The 17769-nt window shown below is 44.2% G+C and overlaps 1 protein-coding gene across 2 annotated transcripts in view; it reads right to left on the bottom strand.

The window, feature by feature from the left end:
• TSPAN9 (tetraspanin 9) overlaps window positions 1–14761 on the bottom strand; it is a 193014-nt gene extending 178253 nt beyond the window's left edge. Inside the window, exon 1 of one of the 2 annotated variants that reach the window (XM_075164019.1) lies at window positions 14671–14761. The gene's annotated coding sequence lies outside the window, so the exon portion shown is untranslated. Of the gene's footprint in view, window positions 1–11047; window positions 11113–14670 lie in introns of those variants that run through there. The other variant, XM_075164009.1, reaches the window with a different exon arrangement.
• Between the last annotated feature and the right edge of the window lie 3008 nt (window positions 14762–17769).

The raw sequence follows: 17769 nt of genomic DNA, 5'->3' as shown, positions 1-17769 counted from the left end.
TGTTTTCTTAGTGACAGTGGTAGCACCAAAGAGAACCTCTTAAGTTGATTAATGATGGGGGCAAATATTCCAGGTTCAAGCAACCTGAGAAGAGCCAACGATTAACTCTTAACAATATCTCTGGGACAAACCATCTTCCTCTCCCCATAACTAATTTATCTTTTGCCAGTGGGGTGCTCTCATACATGGAGATTTAAGTTTATGGCACATTAAAGCTTAGCTATATTATATTACTTAGTAACTTACTGGACAGGATCATTCACAATTCTGCCTCGAGGCCTCAGAATCCAGTTTAAAACAGAGACCCCTGCAAACAAAATTACCCTGACCTGGCCAAAGGCCACCCCCAAGGCCACTGCCCAGAGCAACTTCTCCTCACGCTACCTCAGCAGGACTTCTAATAGTGTTCCTGAAGACCTGATCTAACATTATCCATTTAATTGGACAAGCTCTTCGTATGACAAAGAACAAAGACCGATGCCAAGAAGTCACTCAAATCAGACACGAATGAGGTGTTGGCCCAACTGTGGAACACCCCAGCACGTTACACACATTTTATAAATACGCGCCTTTGACACAACCGGGTCATCAAGTTATTTCTGTAATTGTAAGACAGCCAAATAAGTTAACTAAATCTGTTCTCATGCTTCTCTTTCTCACCTTGCTGGTCTGATCTCATTTTGGATTAAAATTTACAGCCTATATTTGTACAGTACTTCCCAGGCCCTCCTCTCTGCGCCCCACTCTGCTGGGCGCAGTACAAAGAATTTGGGAGCAATAATCCTGTTCACAGTCCAAAACAAACCAGGCAAGTGAAAAACAGACCCAATGAGGTATCCAGGGTCACCCCAGAGGATCCCACAGTCCACCACATGGGTAAGGCATAGTGCCAACTTGCCCCCATACAACAGCACCTCAAACATTTAAACCCCATTATTCAATACATCCTATACGTCAAAATGTCCGCCTTATTTAAAATGGCTGCCTGCCAAAAACATACCATCACAAAGCATCTCGCACCCCCTTTTTGATTCCATTACACAACAGTGAGAACAATTAGGGCTTATAGTGCTTTACAGACATTTAAAGAAAATCACAGTAAGTGGTGGTTTTAAGATATAACTGAAGACGTCTTCACTAATCATCTAGGTCTGACTTTTTTACCAAGCAGTTTCTTACAATAGCTTTTGCAATACACTGCATTTAATTTTGAGTGATGAGTAGGAGTATTTCACTCAACTTCAATACCACATGCTAGCAAGGTGTTCAATCATTTTATTTTAACAATAAATTTATTGTTCAGATAGTAGAAATTCAAGTCTGGCAAGCTTTTTAATATGCATAAGTATGTTTCATAGCAAGTAAAAAGCACATTTCCCATTCTGCTCAGCATGACAAAGTCCTATCTTCTTAGCAGAAATGGACACCTTTGAAAAGAAAATCCTTGAATTACAGTGAAGGGTATCTGAAATCCCATAGCTAACACCGATCAACAAGGTGAAGAAAGTGAGGTAATTTCTAGACTCCCATTAGAGATGGGCTACTAATTTTTCAATCTGCTGTAAAACTGATTTCAGTAACATAATGGAAAGGTGAGAAAATTGCATGTTACCATGCATGCAAGAAAAATGTTTGAAATATCCTATTTATCTTCTCTCTCTGAGGGATGTGGATTCTTTTGTACTCCTTGATGATCTGATTCACAGATCAGCATTCTGGGAATCAAGCCTATGCCCATTTACCAGTGTAATATGATCATTTAGCATAATTAGCATATGATATTTCAACACTGCCATGGACTAGGACCAGATTTGAAATGTAAATATTTGCCAAACAGTACATCCTAGTGCCCAGTGCTACATAATGGTGTAACTTAAGACACTCACTTGATGTGCTTTCTCTTCTGGGGGCAAAGTTAAGGCTGCTGTGGGAATTCTCACTTTCATAACATAAGGCAGTTAAAACATTATAGATAATGTTACATTAACTTCTGCAGTATCAAATTTTAAAGGGGTGGAAACAAGATGAAAGAGTTCACAATACAGCAATCATTTCAAGTGGCACAAGGATGAATAGAAAGAAAACCCCTGGAACGAATAACAACCATTTCAAGCTTCCCCAACTATCTTTTCCCTGGTGTACTCCATCACCCAAGAGCAGAGCCCAGCTTTCCTAGGACACAGGAATCAACAGAGCACCATTCAGTATGACTCAGAGCATGGCACACACGCAAAAAGTAATCAAAAAAATAATTGCAAGATGTAAACACACAGCAGCCTTACAGGATAGACATTTTATGCCTAAGCCGAGGCTTTTTATAACCGTCTTAAACTCTACAGCATGAAATTTCATAGGTTCTCTTTCTTACATACTGTAACATTTTGTCTCATCTACCACAAATACAGATGTTACCTATATCAATGCCTAACACCCCCCTAACTATCTCTTCATTCTTTTTCTTGCAACAGAAATATCCAGAAGCTGTTCATGTCCAATAGCAAACGTATAGATTTTAAGCTAGTTGTACACCTCTTATTAATATATCTTATTACTGATTTTTTTCTCTCAGAAACATACAGGCCCTACAAGCGAAATTTTCCACAGCAGTTAGACAACAGAACTACTGCCTTCTCATTGAAAAATCCCTCTCAGTGTATTTCTCAGTTCTCCCTTATATAAGCAGTTGTCCCAAGGTCAATGCATCTTTGCCATACCCCCACGACTGAGTCATTGTGTGACATCCCATGTAAAGATGATTTATGCAAGACTCTTTACTCAGCAAAAAGAAAAGCTTCAGCATTTCTTTTTCTTAGCCTCATCTAACGTGTTCTTTGCCTCTTCCAATTGCAGGGAGATTTTTTTCCTTCCCAGACCATAATCTCCCATCACCCATCCCAAAACGTACAACAGCAGATGTTCTTTGCCTGCAGTTGTCTTTACAAGTTTTACACAAGCAGCACAGAAGTATGCTACAGTCCTTGGCAAGCCAAGTGCATGAGTGGACTATTATCTCTCTGCTGCTCCCATTGCTAGGACCAACCTGCACTCTTTGCAGCCTTTGGCAGAACACGTGGCATTCAGCAGAAAGGTGGCTCTCACCTTTCCTTTCCCTGTAGGGCCAGAAGTCGCTTCCTCTACTATGTCAGAAACGCAATGAAAGGTAGGCAGTGCCACATTTTTTCCACTCACTTCTTAGCCAAGGCTAAATCCCTGAAGAATGTAGGGAGTGTAAAAATACAAAGTAATAGGCCTGCAGCTGCACTAGGATACCAAATGCAAGGGTAACAGTGGGTCCCTCCAAGATGAGCCTATTTTTCCAAGCCTGTTTATAAAATTATGCTTGCACAAAAGGACAAAACTTACATAGACTAATGAAAGTGCTATCAGTAGGAACCCTGTTTGGTTCTTCCCTGCTTCCCCTCCCTTCAAATGTCAGAGACAGGTAAGAAAAACAGAAGAAGAAGAATATTTGCATATAATGAAGAGAATTACTGTTCTCTTCTGTTACATTTCCTTGGGTAGCTACAGCAGCACGTGGAGACAACCCAACAACAACCATGTTACTCTGGATTCTCTCAGCATTTGTGGCAAGAAAATAACAGATCACAAGAAGGTTTCATAAGGGCTCAGTGTTGGCCCAACTCATCTCCCCTTAAAGTCAATGCGAGCAGCATTAACGATCAGATTAACTGACTCGGAGTATCCTTCACAGAGATCTTACTTACTTGAGGTAATTGGACATACGCCAATGGAAAAGTTGCAGACCAAACCTGGAGAGATGAAGAAGACCAAAGTGAACTTTGTTGCCTTTTGGACGCACCTCCCATCACAAACGTAATTACCTCGACAGAAAGGAGGGATTGAGAGGGGAAAATAAAAAAACAAACAGGAAAAGTTATGTCAAATCCCACCTCCTTCTGAACAAAAGGAGTAAGTCTAAACACTGGTCTCTAGGGCATAATATACTGATTTCATCTGGACTCTAATTTAAATAATGACAATAGGCGAAATATTAAAACAGACTCCCAGAAACTAAAGGGAAAACAGAGATTAAGGGGAAAAGCAAAACCTGTGTGTCAATTAAATCAGAAATACTAGTCAGAAAAATCCAGTGCTTCTTCCCCCTTTGCATTTAGGTCCCCTATCATCACCAAGACACCTGATGACCTGTTTACAGCAGCAAGAAGATAAATTAAGCAAGACCCTTCCTGCTGAACTCTACTGCACTAGTCCCACTTTCTGACTGGTCTCATCTTTGCTTCTAGTACAACAAACCACTGCTGGAGAGAAAATCACACAAAACCACACAACAAAAAGCACCCCACTTCCTCCCATTCATACTGGTGCTTTCAGGGCTGTAACAGCACCACCCCAGTGTTAGAAGGGTGCTGCAAAAATAGCAAACTGACAAGAGTGAGACCAGGACTTCCTCCAACCACATGGAGGAGAGACACAGAACAGTACCATCTCCAATGTTTAAAACCCCATAAAAATTATTGCAGCTGCATACAAAAAGTACAGGCTGATTATTAAAAAAAAGTGATTACTCACCAAACTTTTTTTCAACATTTCAACAGAAATGTTTCCATTATTCCATTGTTGTTGGTGGTTTTTAAATGAATGCTTTCCCTCAGCCTGCCTCACTGTATCATGTAGGATTCTGAAACACTGTTTCCAGAGTCTAGAAGTCACAAAAGTATTCAAGCATATCTATGAGAAAATAATTAATTTCTAAATGTTTTCAGATTTCCAATATAAGGCATTTTTTAAAGGTGGATAAGAAAACCCGATTTCAAGAATGGTGCTTTCAAAACTAACTACTGCCCCTTTCAGAACAGTAAACATGGAGCTAATTAGTTGCCTTCACCTTCAATCTTTTCACATTCAGTTTTAAGAATTAATTCACCTCAAATGAACCATTGCCTTTGTTGCCAAGAGAAGGTCTTGTTGATATCACAGTTCACACAGTCTATTTACTATACCTGCTGGAGCACATGGACACCTCAACATACTATACGCATCAGTTCTATACATCTTTCATAAAGTGAACTAACACTATATGAACACTAGGCTCATTGCTGATGTCAGGCTCTATGTCAAGCACATGCAGGCAATCAACCAACCAAAACAGCTCCCTAGAGATACGAGAGACAACTTCATTCAGCAACTGAATTAATCATATTGAAGTCAAATGTGGCTCAGCAAAAAATAAAAATAAAAAAAAATTTCAAGAATTAAATAATCCGAGTTGCCTACAGTTCCACTGCATAGATGTTGGCTAATTAGTCAAACTGATGCCGCACACAGTATGCTGTCAACTACATTTAAAGATTAACTTCATTCACCACTGATGTAAGCCTGTTATGAATACAGCATGATCTGTAGCAAAGGCAGAAATGGTCTGAGGGGAATCCTTCAAGTCATGTAATCCAGTGCCAGGTAGGGGTCCTCGCCACATCACAGATACGCTGCTTGGCTTGACATAAGCCAGGTCTATACAGTAAAATTAAGAAAGGAAAATCAAATGCAAGAAAATCGTCAGAGGAAAGAGGTCTTGCTGTTGACCAAAGCCAATGTTGATAACAAACTCAGAGAAACAAGAATCAGACCAGAATTGGTGAGACGAAAATTCACAGGCAGATGCAACTGAAGAGCTCAGTTCACGCCCTCCAAGATTCACTGCAGGGCTCAAGTAGGTACAAGGTTGTTGCAACAAATGATGATGCAAGGAACAGGCATCCTGCGAACCCTTCAGAAACAACATCTTTCACCATGTTGTCTACATGAGTGGGGAGCTGTACTCAATAGCCAGGCAATCTGTCCAATCCACGGTTCACAGCAGAAGGAGGTCAGGAGACAGGGCTGCCTTCCAAACCAGAAGTCTTATAACATGAGAGACAGCAAAACCTAGAAAAAATGTAGATCTTTTCTCTTCTAGAAAGCTCAGTGATTGGTAGGCACTTATCTCCTGATAACTGTTAGGTACATCACCACACTTGGTCCTCTAAAATAAAGCATACTTGTCTTTCAGTTCCTGAAATCATGTCCCAAGGGCAAGCAAAGTCTGTTTGCTTTTGTAAATACATGCCTTGGACTAATGCCATCAGCACCAGGTAAATACCTACTTTGGCTGTCACTGACAGTTTCGAGTTTGCTGTGGGGATATTTTGTACCTGAAGCATGGGATGAGTGTGTTTTATTAATAAAATTAAAACCTACATCTCTAACCACTTTCAGATCTTTGAAACAGTAACAGGCCTGTCTAGTGATCCAAGCAGAAACAGCCTGATAGGTATCTTCTTCTACTGACTTCAGAGGAACATGGAGCAAAGAACATAACCTCTCAGTGTCTCTTAAGAGTAAAGGAGAGGGATGCCTTAGCAGCTCCAAAAGAGACAAGTGCCTTAAGAAGATTTTGAGACGTGACTTTCAACTTTAAAAAACAGAGGAATTAAATACTATTTGCTAAAGCAGGAAGAAAGCTGGAGATTCCTGCATGAAGCAACATTTCTGTTTAAAGCTCTTTAAAAAGCAGTTCAGAAAAAACAGCTGCATATCTAAATGACTTGAACTAGTTTTGTTTCCCTGGTTGTGGTTTAATATAAAAACAGCAAGGAAGAAACAGACTACAGACAGCAAAACAGAATGTGTGGTTCTCTTACTATAGAATGAACTTCCTCAGCTCTTCAAAGAGGAATTGATGGAGAATAGAATGAGAAGGAAGAGTTGAAGATGGAGACTACACAGCTGGGAAAACTAAGCTATGATGAGACACAAGCAGGACTTTTTGCTTTCATAAAAGAAAGCAAGACATAATAGAGATTGCTTAGGGGTCTCTGGAGAGTAGGAAACTTCAACTGGTGGAGTAAGAAAAGGAAAGCCTAAGAGCAAAAAAGAGAAAGAAGCTAATGAAGATGAATTTTTCAGGGAAAACTGACTGCTTTAAAAAAGATGTCTTGAGAAATTATTTAAAGCAAAATTGAATGAAAAGGGGAGAGTTTCTTGTATGTCTTGGGAGATATTTTGTGGTGACCATCCCACCAGGAAAAGGTGGGATAATATGGAACTTGGAAAATAGAAAGCCACGCAGATGAATTCACATTGGTGTGGGAACTTAAGACTCTCTGTCTGTTCTCATTTCCTCCTCCTGTTTCTCCCCAGAAGACCCCTTCTCTGTTTCACAGTCCTTTTCACTTTGCCTTCTATATTTGTAACAGAGAACTTGCAAAAAGCTCCTGTTCACAACGAAGTCTCTTCCTCTCTTTCATATCCCTCTATGGATCACTGGTCTCAGCAATTACTTTTACCATGGCTTTCTTATCCTAATCTATGACCACATTCACCTGAAATACTGTCCTGGGAAGTACTGGGTCTTCCCTGTTACCCACCTGAAACAGGAGAAGCTTCATAGTCTAGGATCCAGCCCCTCTTCCATCCTGAGTAGTTGTGAGGGGAATAAGTCAGAAATTTTTCTAGAGTTGCATTTCTTCCCGCTTGCTCTTCATCTTTTATGGCACCAAATAGCTCAGCAATAGGTGTCTACACAATTTATATGTTCCTTACAGCTGCCTCTGCTGCTATGGGTAGTGTCCCAGGTGCTATGAAATGCAGAAGTCTTGCCTGTCCTGCCACTTTCTCCATTGCTAGGAAACAGATCAGCAAGAGCCTTTTTAACACTCAGAGCCACTGTTACTTGGCAAAACTTTGTGAGATAGCACAACAGCACTGGAGAAGTCCAAATGCTCTCCTGTCTGCTTGTTAGTACACATCTCTTGTATTGCCAGAGCCATTATCCCATTCCCCTGATGATATTTTGTCCACATGTATATAAATAGATATAAACAATACTCTGCACGCTGTCCTCGAGCGGAAACAACATGCTAGACATGCTTAGAACATTGCTTTTGATCCTTCATAACTTCAGCTGCACTTTCTTCAAACGAAGCAACGCAACAATTTTCATTCACATAAGGTTACAGTCTTAACATAAAATGCAATGCAAAGCTGATTTTGGGATAAGTATATATTTGAGAAATCAAAGAATTGTTCAAAATAAAGCTAGTTGAACATCCTGGACAGAACCACCTTACACTGAACTGTATGCAGAGTTGCGGGTAAAAAACAGCAATAGGCACAGAGAAAGGAAAATACGCTTTCAAAAGCATTCCTGAATTATTCAACCTTTGGAAATGAGCAAATCCAAATAGAAATTCTCCTTGCCTGCGCTCCACATGAGTTTTGAGTATGGCTGCAATCACCATAAAAAGTGTTTATCAACATACTGCCATAAGGCACTTGAGGAGACAGCATTCACTACCAAATTGCAAAAGACTAGGAACTTGGGTTAGTAACACTAGAGTATACAATGCTGTCTCTCAGGCTTTGCCCCTCTATAGCCATATTTATTTGGAAATTAGTAATGATTACCTAGAGGTTACAGAGAACAGTGCAACCCCTGAATACAGATAAAACTACCAAACAGAAAGTACTACTCGTCTAGCTTTGTCACAACATTTTCTTTCCTATGAGTCCTTCCCACCAGTGTCCTAAACCCAGGATTCCTTCAACTTCAAGCCCTGCCTCTCTAAATCCTTCAGGTCGAATGACTTCAGTTAGGAGTGAACTTGAGGGACACGAAATACAGGAGAGCTCACAGAGCCCTCTGCTCTCTAGGATTTCAGCTGATCCCTGTTCCCTAGGACAGAGCCACAAGATTTTGAGCCAAGTCTCCTTCAAACCTGCTGGGTGTGACATTTCAGCTCTCTGTTCAGTGTACCATCTCATCCTTCCTTTTCAGACCTTCCTCCCAGGGGAGGGCCACAGACTTCCTCTCCCTTAGCCTACTGCCTTCTTAAGACTCCTGCATTTTCACTTACTCCTCCCTGAGCTCCTTCTCCAGTCTAGCCCGGTCTCCTCCTCAGACATGCCACATAAGGATAATACAGCTTTTGTGGTCCTATGCCTGCATGAGGTTGATAAATTCCATCATATCCTTATTATGAGTATGCACAGACCAGTCCAAGCAACCGTAAATCAGTGAAGACTGTCCACTGCAAAGGCAGCTCTACTTTAACAATCTCAGTGTAGAAACTAAAGCTCAGTTCACACAGTTCAGCTGATTCTAGAGACATGCAGTGACTTGGCCTCAGAAATATAATCAGCTTTTGACTAGTTAATGCAGTTTGTTTCCTTTTTTGCATTTGTAACAGGGGTCATGGAAATAAACATCCTAGCTATTAGTCACTTCCACCTTCAGAAATATCAGGAACAGCATGACAGAGTTTGCATTAGAAAGGAGAACTCTGACAGCAAAAGGAAAAAGTGCTTTCAAAGGAACTTAAATAAGAAAAAAATTCCTGTTATGCCTTTTGAAACAAAGATTAATGCAAACTTCAAGTCTTTTAAACTGATGTTATTACTTCAGTGTTATCATAATATCACAATGTCATATTCACATCACTGCAAAGAAATGCTAAGCTTAATTACATACCTTTGTCCACTTAAAGGCTTATTGGAGCATATGTTTATGATTTAGTCTGCCTCATCTCCCTGGAGCTATCCCCAGAACATGCCTATCTGTTTTATACTCTTGATTTTAAAAGCTTTTCAACAATAAGATTTTTTCACCCCTCCTCAACAGGCAGTTTAACAGCCTAATACATCTCACTGCCATCAAAATGCAGTTCATTACCTACTGGGGATCCCATGTTTCCTATCTGTCCTTTCTTCTGTGTGAAGCACGGAGGTCAGATGCCTCCTGTTCTACTGTGCTTGCAGTCAGAGCAAAAGCAGCAGGGCTCTGCCCAAGGATCGTGCCTTATTCTACAAACTCCAGCCCTCAAGGTTTATTTCTGACAGCAATGAATGCAAGTGCTTGGAATATCAGAAGAAACAGTTTAATAGAGCCTGAAAAGGAAGTGCTTTCAAAAGCTGGCCAAAAAGGAAAGGTGAGGTAGGGGTTGAAAGACAGCTGAAGCACAGTGCTGTCTAACTGTGGCAACAGACAACTCATAGAGACACATGACCTTTCCAGAATCACCTGTGCAATGAGGAAAGCACCCACCATCTTTCACTGGAGAGCAACATCGTGCCTCATTACAAACACACCGCAGGAAGTATGTCACTGAACCAGAGGAAGTGACCCACGAGACCGATTTGATGTTTTTTTCCCAGGAAACATAGCACTGACATTCAGCAATGCAAGTTCCATCTGAGAGAGCCTACAAGAAGCAGCAGAAACAGTCTCTGGAAGTCAGCTTTAGGAGACCAGGAGAGATGGAGAGGAAGGACAGAGTGCGCTAGTGATAGGTCTTTTGTCTCCAATAGAGCATCTTTTACACATGAGCAAAATATACAAAAGTTTGTATCTTCCCAGTGAGCACTTCTCCTCAAAATTAAATTCTAGCATGCATTGTACTGAGTGAAGAGAAGGCAGTTCCTCAGCACATCCCTACTTTACCACAATTTTACTGCCATGTAGAAAGAAAAAAACAAAGACCTATTTCTGATCCACTCACATTCTCTGGGTATTGCTAAGCTGGCCCTACCAGGACTGACTCAACCCTAAGGTCCGTTAAACAACCATGCCACAAATGGGGAAGTGCTCTGCTGATCCTGATATGTTTATGCTATTTTCTACAGAGTTAAAGAAGGTAATCCTCAGGTAAAAACTCCTCCCTAATCATACACTGTCTTTTCCCAAGCTCAGCACCATATTGTATTGTCATCACACTTCCTACATGAATTCTGAAAGAACACGGCTTGACCTATTCCAGAAAGCATCTTTAAGTGATGTTACACTAAAAGGGCACTTTGTACATTGAGAATCACTAAAGGAAAGCAAGTTTTCAAATGGAAAGTATCTTCAGCCCCCCTGCCCACACACAACACACCTTTCCAGCATAAGCCCTTAGCATAGTGAGGAAAATTTTTAATTTAATTTTTTAAAATTGCTCTACTAAGTATCTTAGCAACACATCAGCATCCTAAAAGCTTACTCCATTTCTTCATCTGTGGTGCTTACAGATATTGCCATAGTTTTACACACCTCCTTCCTTCTCAGACCAAATGGCTGCTTGATCTTAAACCAGAGAATTCGTGTTGGAGCAGACCCGAGGAGGCTCCTCCTCCTGCTCTAGATAGGGTCAGCTAGGCGGTCACAACAGGACTTTATCCACTTTGGTCTTGAAAACCTGTGAGGACAGACAATTGCACAACAGCTCTAGGCAACCTGTTCCAACACTTGACTGTCCTCACTGCAGAAAAGGTTTTCATTGTATCTGGCTTGAACTTTTTGTTTCAACTTACATTTGTTGTCTCTCATCCAATATACCAACGTGAAGAGCCTAGCTCTGTCTTGATAACCTCCTCTTAAGTACTGGAAGGTTACTATAGGTCCCATCACAGCCTTCTCTTCCCCAGGCTGAACAAGCCCAGTTCCCTCAGCATATGATCCTTATACTGTATCAGGGCCCCAGGCACACTGAAAAGCCTTTAAAGGCCCTTATCGGCCTCACTCTGTGCCTCCACCCCCACTCTCTGCCCATGGCCCCAGGGGCTCCATTTAAGCTCTGCCTTTGGCCTTCAGTCCCTGCCCAACCTACATTGTAGCTGTGCCTGTCTCTAGCCATGCCTGTGTATGGTCATGGACCCTGTTGATCCAGACCCTGACCCATGGTGCGACTTCCTCACTTGACCTCAGACCTGCCGCATCACTATGGACCTGCTCAGTGATAACTGGACTCTGTCTGACCCTAATTACTATCACTGGGCCTGATCTTGACCTGCTGATTCACGTCTCAACTTGATCTTGGACCTGCCTTATCACCACAAACCTGCCTGGCAATGTAGACTCTTGCTTGGCACTGGCTGCCTCACTCGGTACCATGGGACAGGGCCCTGCCTTGCCAGCGTGGTTACCACACCCAGCTCCCCATCCCTTACCGAGGGCCAGCTGTTCCACCACACGCGCTCCGGCCCCCAACGGTCCTAGTGGCCCTCCACTGGATAGCTCGTTTATCCATACCTTTCTTGTCTCTGAGGGCAGAAAACTGGATGCAGTATTCTAGACTCTGTCTAACAAATGCTAAGTACAGGGAGATAATCACTTCCTTTGGTATACTGTCTGCAGTCTTATTAATATAGTCCCACGTATTGTTGGCCACCTTTGCTTCCAGGGCGTGCTGCTGGCTCATGCCCAGCTTTTTTAAAGCGTTCTCATCTCTTTTTATGCATCAATAAATGTAGTGACATTCTTGCAATGTAGAAAACTAATGGGGCACCAGTCACTTGCAAATAGCACAACAGTGAAACATGACAAAAGTGAAAAACTGAGATGGGTTTTCAATTGTCAAACCCAAGTGCAACAGGAATGTTAATGTACTGCTTCTAAAACAAGCAGTCTCTTCTGATCAAGGCCCAACCAACTCCATACCAGCTCTCACAGAGTAATACCGAGTCAAAGTCTTGGATTCTCTAGTGCAAACTTGCTAGTTTCACATGTGCCACAAGTGTGAAAGTAACTCCTCCAACCAGTGCGGCAGCCTCAAGTGTTATTTTGTTATTTCATTTTGTGCTGTTCCCATGTTTCATTTTTTTATTGCAATGTTTCAGTTTGTGTGTTTGGGGAGGGAGGGGTTAAACACTAAAAATACACAGTTGTGTTGGAAATACCCTCATGGACAGGCTGAGGTTTGGCATGCTTTGGAAGAAAATAACTTAAAATAGCAAGGAAAGCAAAGACTGTGGGATATGCATCTCTGGTGGTTATTTTCTGTTAAAATAACCACAATAACTAAGATAACACTAACATTCCCAGTTAACTCTCTACCCTCCTCAAGAGAGATGAACAGGATTATTCTAACCTGAGAGCTTTGTCTGAATAATGTAAATGATGCTGCATTAGTTATATTCTGACCCCAAGGTCTTCTCATGCAGCTTTATTAATGAGAATTAGTTTTAAAGAAAGTGTAGATGCCCAAAACCAAATTTTCCATAAGTTCTACAGCCCCATTATAGAAAAGGTCTTGTCTGTAGGATTTGCAATTTGAACAGCACAGTCTAAAAATATGAAAGGGAAAGATCAGGAGGCAAAAGCTACATTTGCTCCATCAGTTTTCATTCTTGGAAGTCAGAAAAAATGCAAAACAGAAGCCAAGGGCATAGAACTATGAGGACTGATTTTTTTCCTTGGTGTCATCAACCACATGCACATCACATTGACAATTTATCGTTTGATATTTTTTAAATTATTGAGTGCTAACTATGGCCCCATATTCTATGCTGATATAACTCATATGAATGCACTTCTTCAGCGGTTATTATCCTTTGCCATTATACACCCTGGCTATAAAGAACTTCATCTATCAACTTAACAAACAAATGATTAAACCTACCTGTGGCACCTGTTACTAAGAACTTTGCTACAGTAACATGTTAAGTTTTGGCATCCACAGGTAAAGTTTAGGCCCATCTAGGAGTAACAGCACAAACAAGCTGCATGATTTGACTCTCATGGCTGTTCTGGAGAATATCCAACTTTTTTCCCCGTCAAATCCCAGATGACCTACCCCGAAGTCTTACAAAAAGTTCAGTGCAGTCAGGTAGGAAAATCAGGTGCCCCCATTCCTAGCCCCGTGCTTCAAACCACAAAACCATGCAGAGTAAAAGCATAGAAAAAGAGATGATAAAAGAACTAAGTAAAGAAATACAGCTTTATTCACCCTTGTAGTCTAGTTTTCCCCCCAACACAGCATCCCCATACCACAGGTCCTCCTCTCCGCCTATCTAAAATCTCCAGAGCTGAAGGCCTTTTTGAGAGAGGCAGAGCTCACGGAGCTCCCAGCTCCCATCAGGAGCACAGTGACAGGCGGATATCCAAGATTCAGCAAGAAAAGTTTCCAAAAGCTTGAACAGGAAAAGGCAAAGTTTTACATCAGAAGGGGGAAGGCAGGAACTGTCGGCACCACCTCTGCGGGCAGCTGCCGAGGAGAGCTGTCAGCCCACTGGCCAGCCCTGGGCTGGCTCCCCCATCGCCACCCAGACCGCAGCCTCCCTCCTGCCGCCCGGGCTCCCCTCCCGCAGTCTCACGCATGCTCCACCCCCCGCGGGGGCTTCTCCGCGCTCCCACCCATCCCAGGCTCGGCTCTGCGCCCTCACACCCTGCTGCAGCCTCGGGGGGTGTGCAAGGGGAGAAGAAAGGAAGCCCCCCGCCTGCAAGCAGCGCTGTTGCAGGCGTATTTTCCCCGGTGGCGGGGAGAAATCCCCAGCCGAAGCCATCTGCTCCCATGAGGGACAGGCAACGCGGGCTCTCCGGCGGAGAGCAGAACCGCGTACGCAGACGCCGCTTGGCTCGTCTCGTCCCTCTGAACTAACTTTCCTGTTTCCGCAAAAATTATACAGACGGCGGGGGGAGTGGGGGGTTACTGTTTTCACCACACACTCCTTACCCCTACGAGCCTCCCGCTCCCCCACCGCGCCCCACCCGCCGGGACGCCGCCGCTCCCCAGCGCCTCCAACCGCCAGGCCGGCGGACCCCGGCCCCTGCGACCGGCACCCCCCGGCGCCCCCGCCACCGGCTGCTCCCCACCGCCCCGCTCCTGCCACCTCCCACGGCCGGGAAGCGCCCGCAACTTTCCGCCGCCTCCCGCCCCCCACGGCGCCGGGTCTCACCCGCGCGTCCCTGGGCCGGGCCGGGCCGGGCCGAATGGGGCCGAGTGGTGGGGGAGCTGCGGAGGCACGGCAGGACACGGCTCCAGCTCCTGCCAGCGGAAACGGGAGGAGGGGCTCGGACCGGCACTACCGAGCGGGGAGGAGCTGGGGGCGCTGCCCAGGGGAGGCTCCCGCCCCGCGGCGTAGGGGAGGGAGCGCCGCCGGCCCGGTCCTCCACCGCGCCTCACACCGCCCGGAGCCGGCCCGCCTGAGTCCGAAGCAAGAGGCCGCCGCCATCCCGCGCCGGATCCCCTGAGAGCTCTGCTGGAGCCTGCTCGCCCGGGGCCCGCCCCGCTCCCTGTGCCGCCCACGGCAGCCCCTCGGAAACCCCTCGGGTGGACGCCAGGGGCATCCCCCGCCTGCACCCTCCCGGAGCTGGGGGGCTGCGCCAGGGCTGGGGGCACGTACCGCCTCGCCCCCTCAGCTGCCTCCCCTGCCTTGAGGGGCCTGCGGTTGAACGTCTCCCCTGGGTTCATGTAGGCAGGGGCAGTAGCCACGCTAAGCTGTGAGCCAGCGGGCTGGGATGAATGTAACCCACTGGTGCCTAGACCGCTGCCTGCAAATGGCAAACCCATGGCTAAGCTGCTTGTTGGTCCCAAGCCCACGACTGCCAGAGGGTAAGCTTGTCCGAGTGCTCGTCTAAGCTGTCTGCTCTGGCAGCAGGAGACTGCAGTCTGCACAGCACAGTATCTGTGATGCTGCGTGAGAGAAGGCCATGAGGAGATCCTCTGAGATCCTACAGAAAGTCCCCACCTGCCTTCCCCTGGGTGTCAGTGGAAGTGTGACAAGAAGTTAATGGAGCCAACTTCAAACACTGTTTCTGGCAGAGAGTCTTAACACAGCTGGGGAAGGTTCTGGTGCGGACCAGTAGGCAGTGTTGTATGAGGGGGAAGTGGCCTAGAATTGGGGCAGAGATACCTAAAGAAATAGACCGGTGCAGTTATGGACATGGGCCTGTTGGGGGGAACTGTATTTTACAGTGTGTGAAGAGCAACTCAAGGCTCTTCCGTAAATATTTCTGCAGAAGGAAGATCTGTTTCACATTCCTAGGTCCCCTGTGTATTCTCATTTCTTTCTCTGGTGCTGCTGTTGTTGTCACACTTCTCAATTCAAGGGCATGTTTATATCAAATATATTCTCTCATACCTTCCATTCTGTCCTATGTGGATTTTTATAAACTGCTCAGTTCAACAGACTCTAAGCATCCTGCTGGTAGTGCTGCCAACAACACAACTGTCATCTCCACATGTTTGTTCCTCTCTTCCCCCAGAAGAAAAGCATGTGCAGCAGCGTTCTGTTCTTCATTTATTTATGTACAAAAGTACACAAATGTTGCTGTGTATTTTCCTTAAAGCAAGCAATGAAGGAAATCTGTCTTGCAATGCAGCAGGAGATAAAGAGATCTGTGGAGAGAATTTCATTTTGTTCTTTGGTTCTAGGCTTCAAAAAAGGTCCATCTCCTGGACGCTGTAGTTCTGATGCAGTAACTCCCATTGTACCTGAGGCCTGAAAGATCTTCATTCCAGAATCTTTAAATAACTCAGGCTCAAACTTTGGAGATAAAGAACCACTTCCTCAAAGATGAGCAGCGCAGGAAGCCAACAGACAATGAGGACAAGTTTGACAGTTTTGGTGGTGGTTGTTATTGTCATTTGTTTGTTTTAACAGAGACAGCATGATGTTGTGTTCTTGACCTGTTGGCATAAGCACAAGCAGCTTTATGCTCAGGTATATGAGATTTCTGTAATTCAAGTCAAAGCAAAAGATGAATAGATGAAACCAAGTCATCATTTGGAGTCTACCTTGGAAAGAAGGTAAAAAATGCTTGGAAAGAAGGTAAAAAATTCTTGGAAAGAAGACAAAAAACATATGGGAGCTTTGTATGAACTTGATGATCACTTAGGGAAGAACTTGAGGATCACTCTGAAACTGGGAACTGGAGTGGCTGATACTGCAGATGCACTTTCTACCAAGGAGACTGCACTAGGCTGCAGATCTCAATATACTAGTAAGCTTAGGAAAGTAATCTCATTAGACTTTTGTTTCAGCTTCAACTAGCTGTCCTCCGCATGTGACCAAATCTAACAAGGGGGCACTCTGATGTTGTCCATACAATGAGGAACAGAAAGAGTTGCACTTCATCAGCAGTATACTTGAATCTATGGCATCTGACCAGCAAACCTAAAGGCTGCATATAGCTTTTGAATACAGCTTTGAGTAGCTGCATTTGAGGCATCTAGAAATGGACACACAGCTTTCCGTGTAATTCACTGGGTATACCCCCTCTACGGTAACAGACAGACTGCTTTGGGTCCCAGCCACCAATTTCAGATGAAATAATAGCATGGCAACAGTACTGAGTACTATGGGGAAATTAGGGAGGTTGAAAATGAAAGTCGGTGCTTCTCTTCTTGGCAGAAAGAGATCATCCATCTAGACTCTCTAGCTTTGCTATATTTGGTTCTTCTCATCATTATTGCTATATTGCCCATTTGAAAGAGGTGAGGAGGGTGCTTTCCTTTAATGATGCACTGCTTATTCTCCTCAGAATGAGCGTCAGTACTTTATGGCTCATTTAAGAGGCCAAAAATTGTATGGATCACAGATTTGGAGTCTTGACTAGTTGCTGAATCAGCATGTTAAATTACTCAAATGCAGGCAAAACATGGCTCAGTCTAATAGATCTGGATCTGGTGTCCAAGAGGAGGATTGTCCAAAAAAGCAGACCTTTGCAAGGTGTGGGACACACCATGATGGGAGGGGAAGCTGCTCTTGGGGCCTTGAATGCACTAATAGGTCGCAGGTGCCCTGACTGGCTTTACCTGGAGTTTCCATCTGTGCACCCACTGCTCATTAGCTCAGGAGCTTTATCTATGCTCAGGTCTTTGTCTGTCCAGTCATTGTCTGAACTATATTGTAGGTCTGTCTGTGTCTAGTCCTGGATTGACTTCAGCCCCGACTCATTACATGGCCTTTGTCTGACGGTGACTGGACTGTCAGTGGAACCTTTTGCAACCCTGGCTCTGCCCACCTGCTTAGAAGCTATGGGACTATGCCCCA

This window comes from Calonectris borealis, chromosome 1 (genome assembly GCF_964195595.1).
Source record: "Calonectris borealis chromosome 1, bCalBor7.hap1.2, whole genome shotgun sequence".
Lineage (NCBI taxonomy): Eukaryota > Metazoa > Chordata > Aves > Procellariiformes > Procellariidae > Calonectris > Calonectris borealis.
The sequence above is the reverse complement of the archived record's forward strand: the minus strand, read 5'-3'. Positions and strand labels throughout refer to the sequence as shown.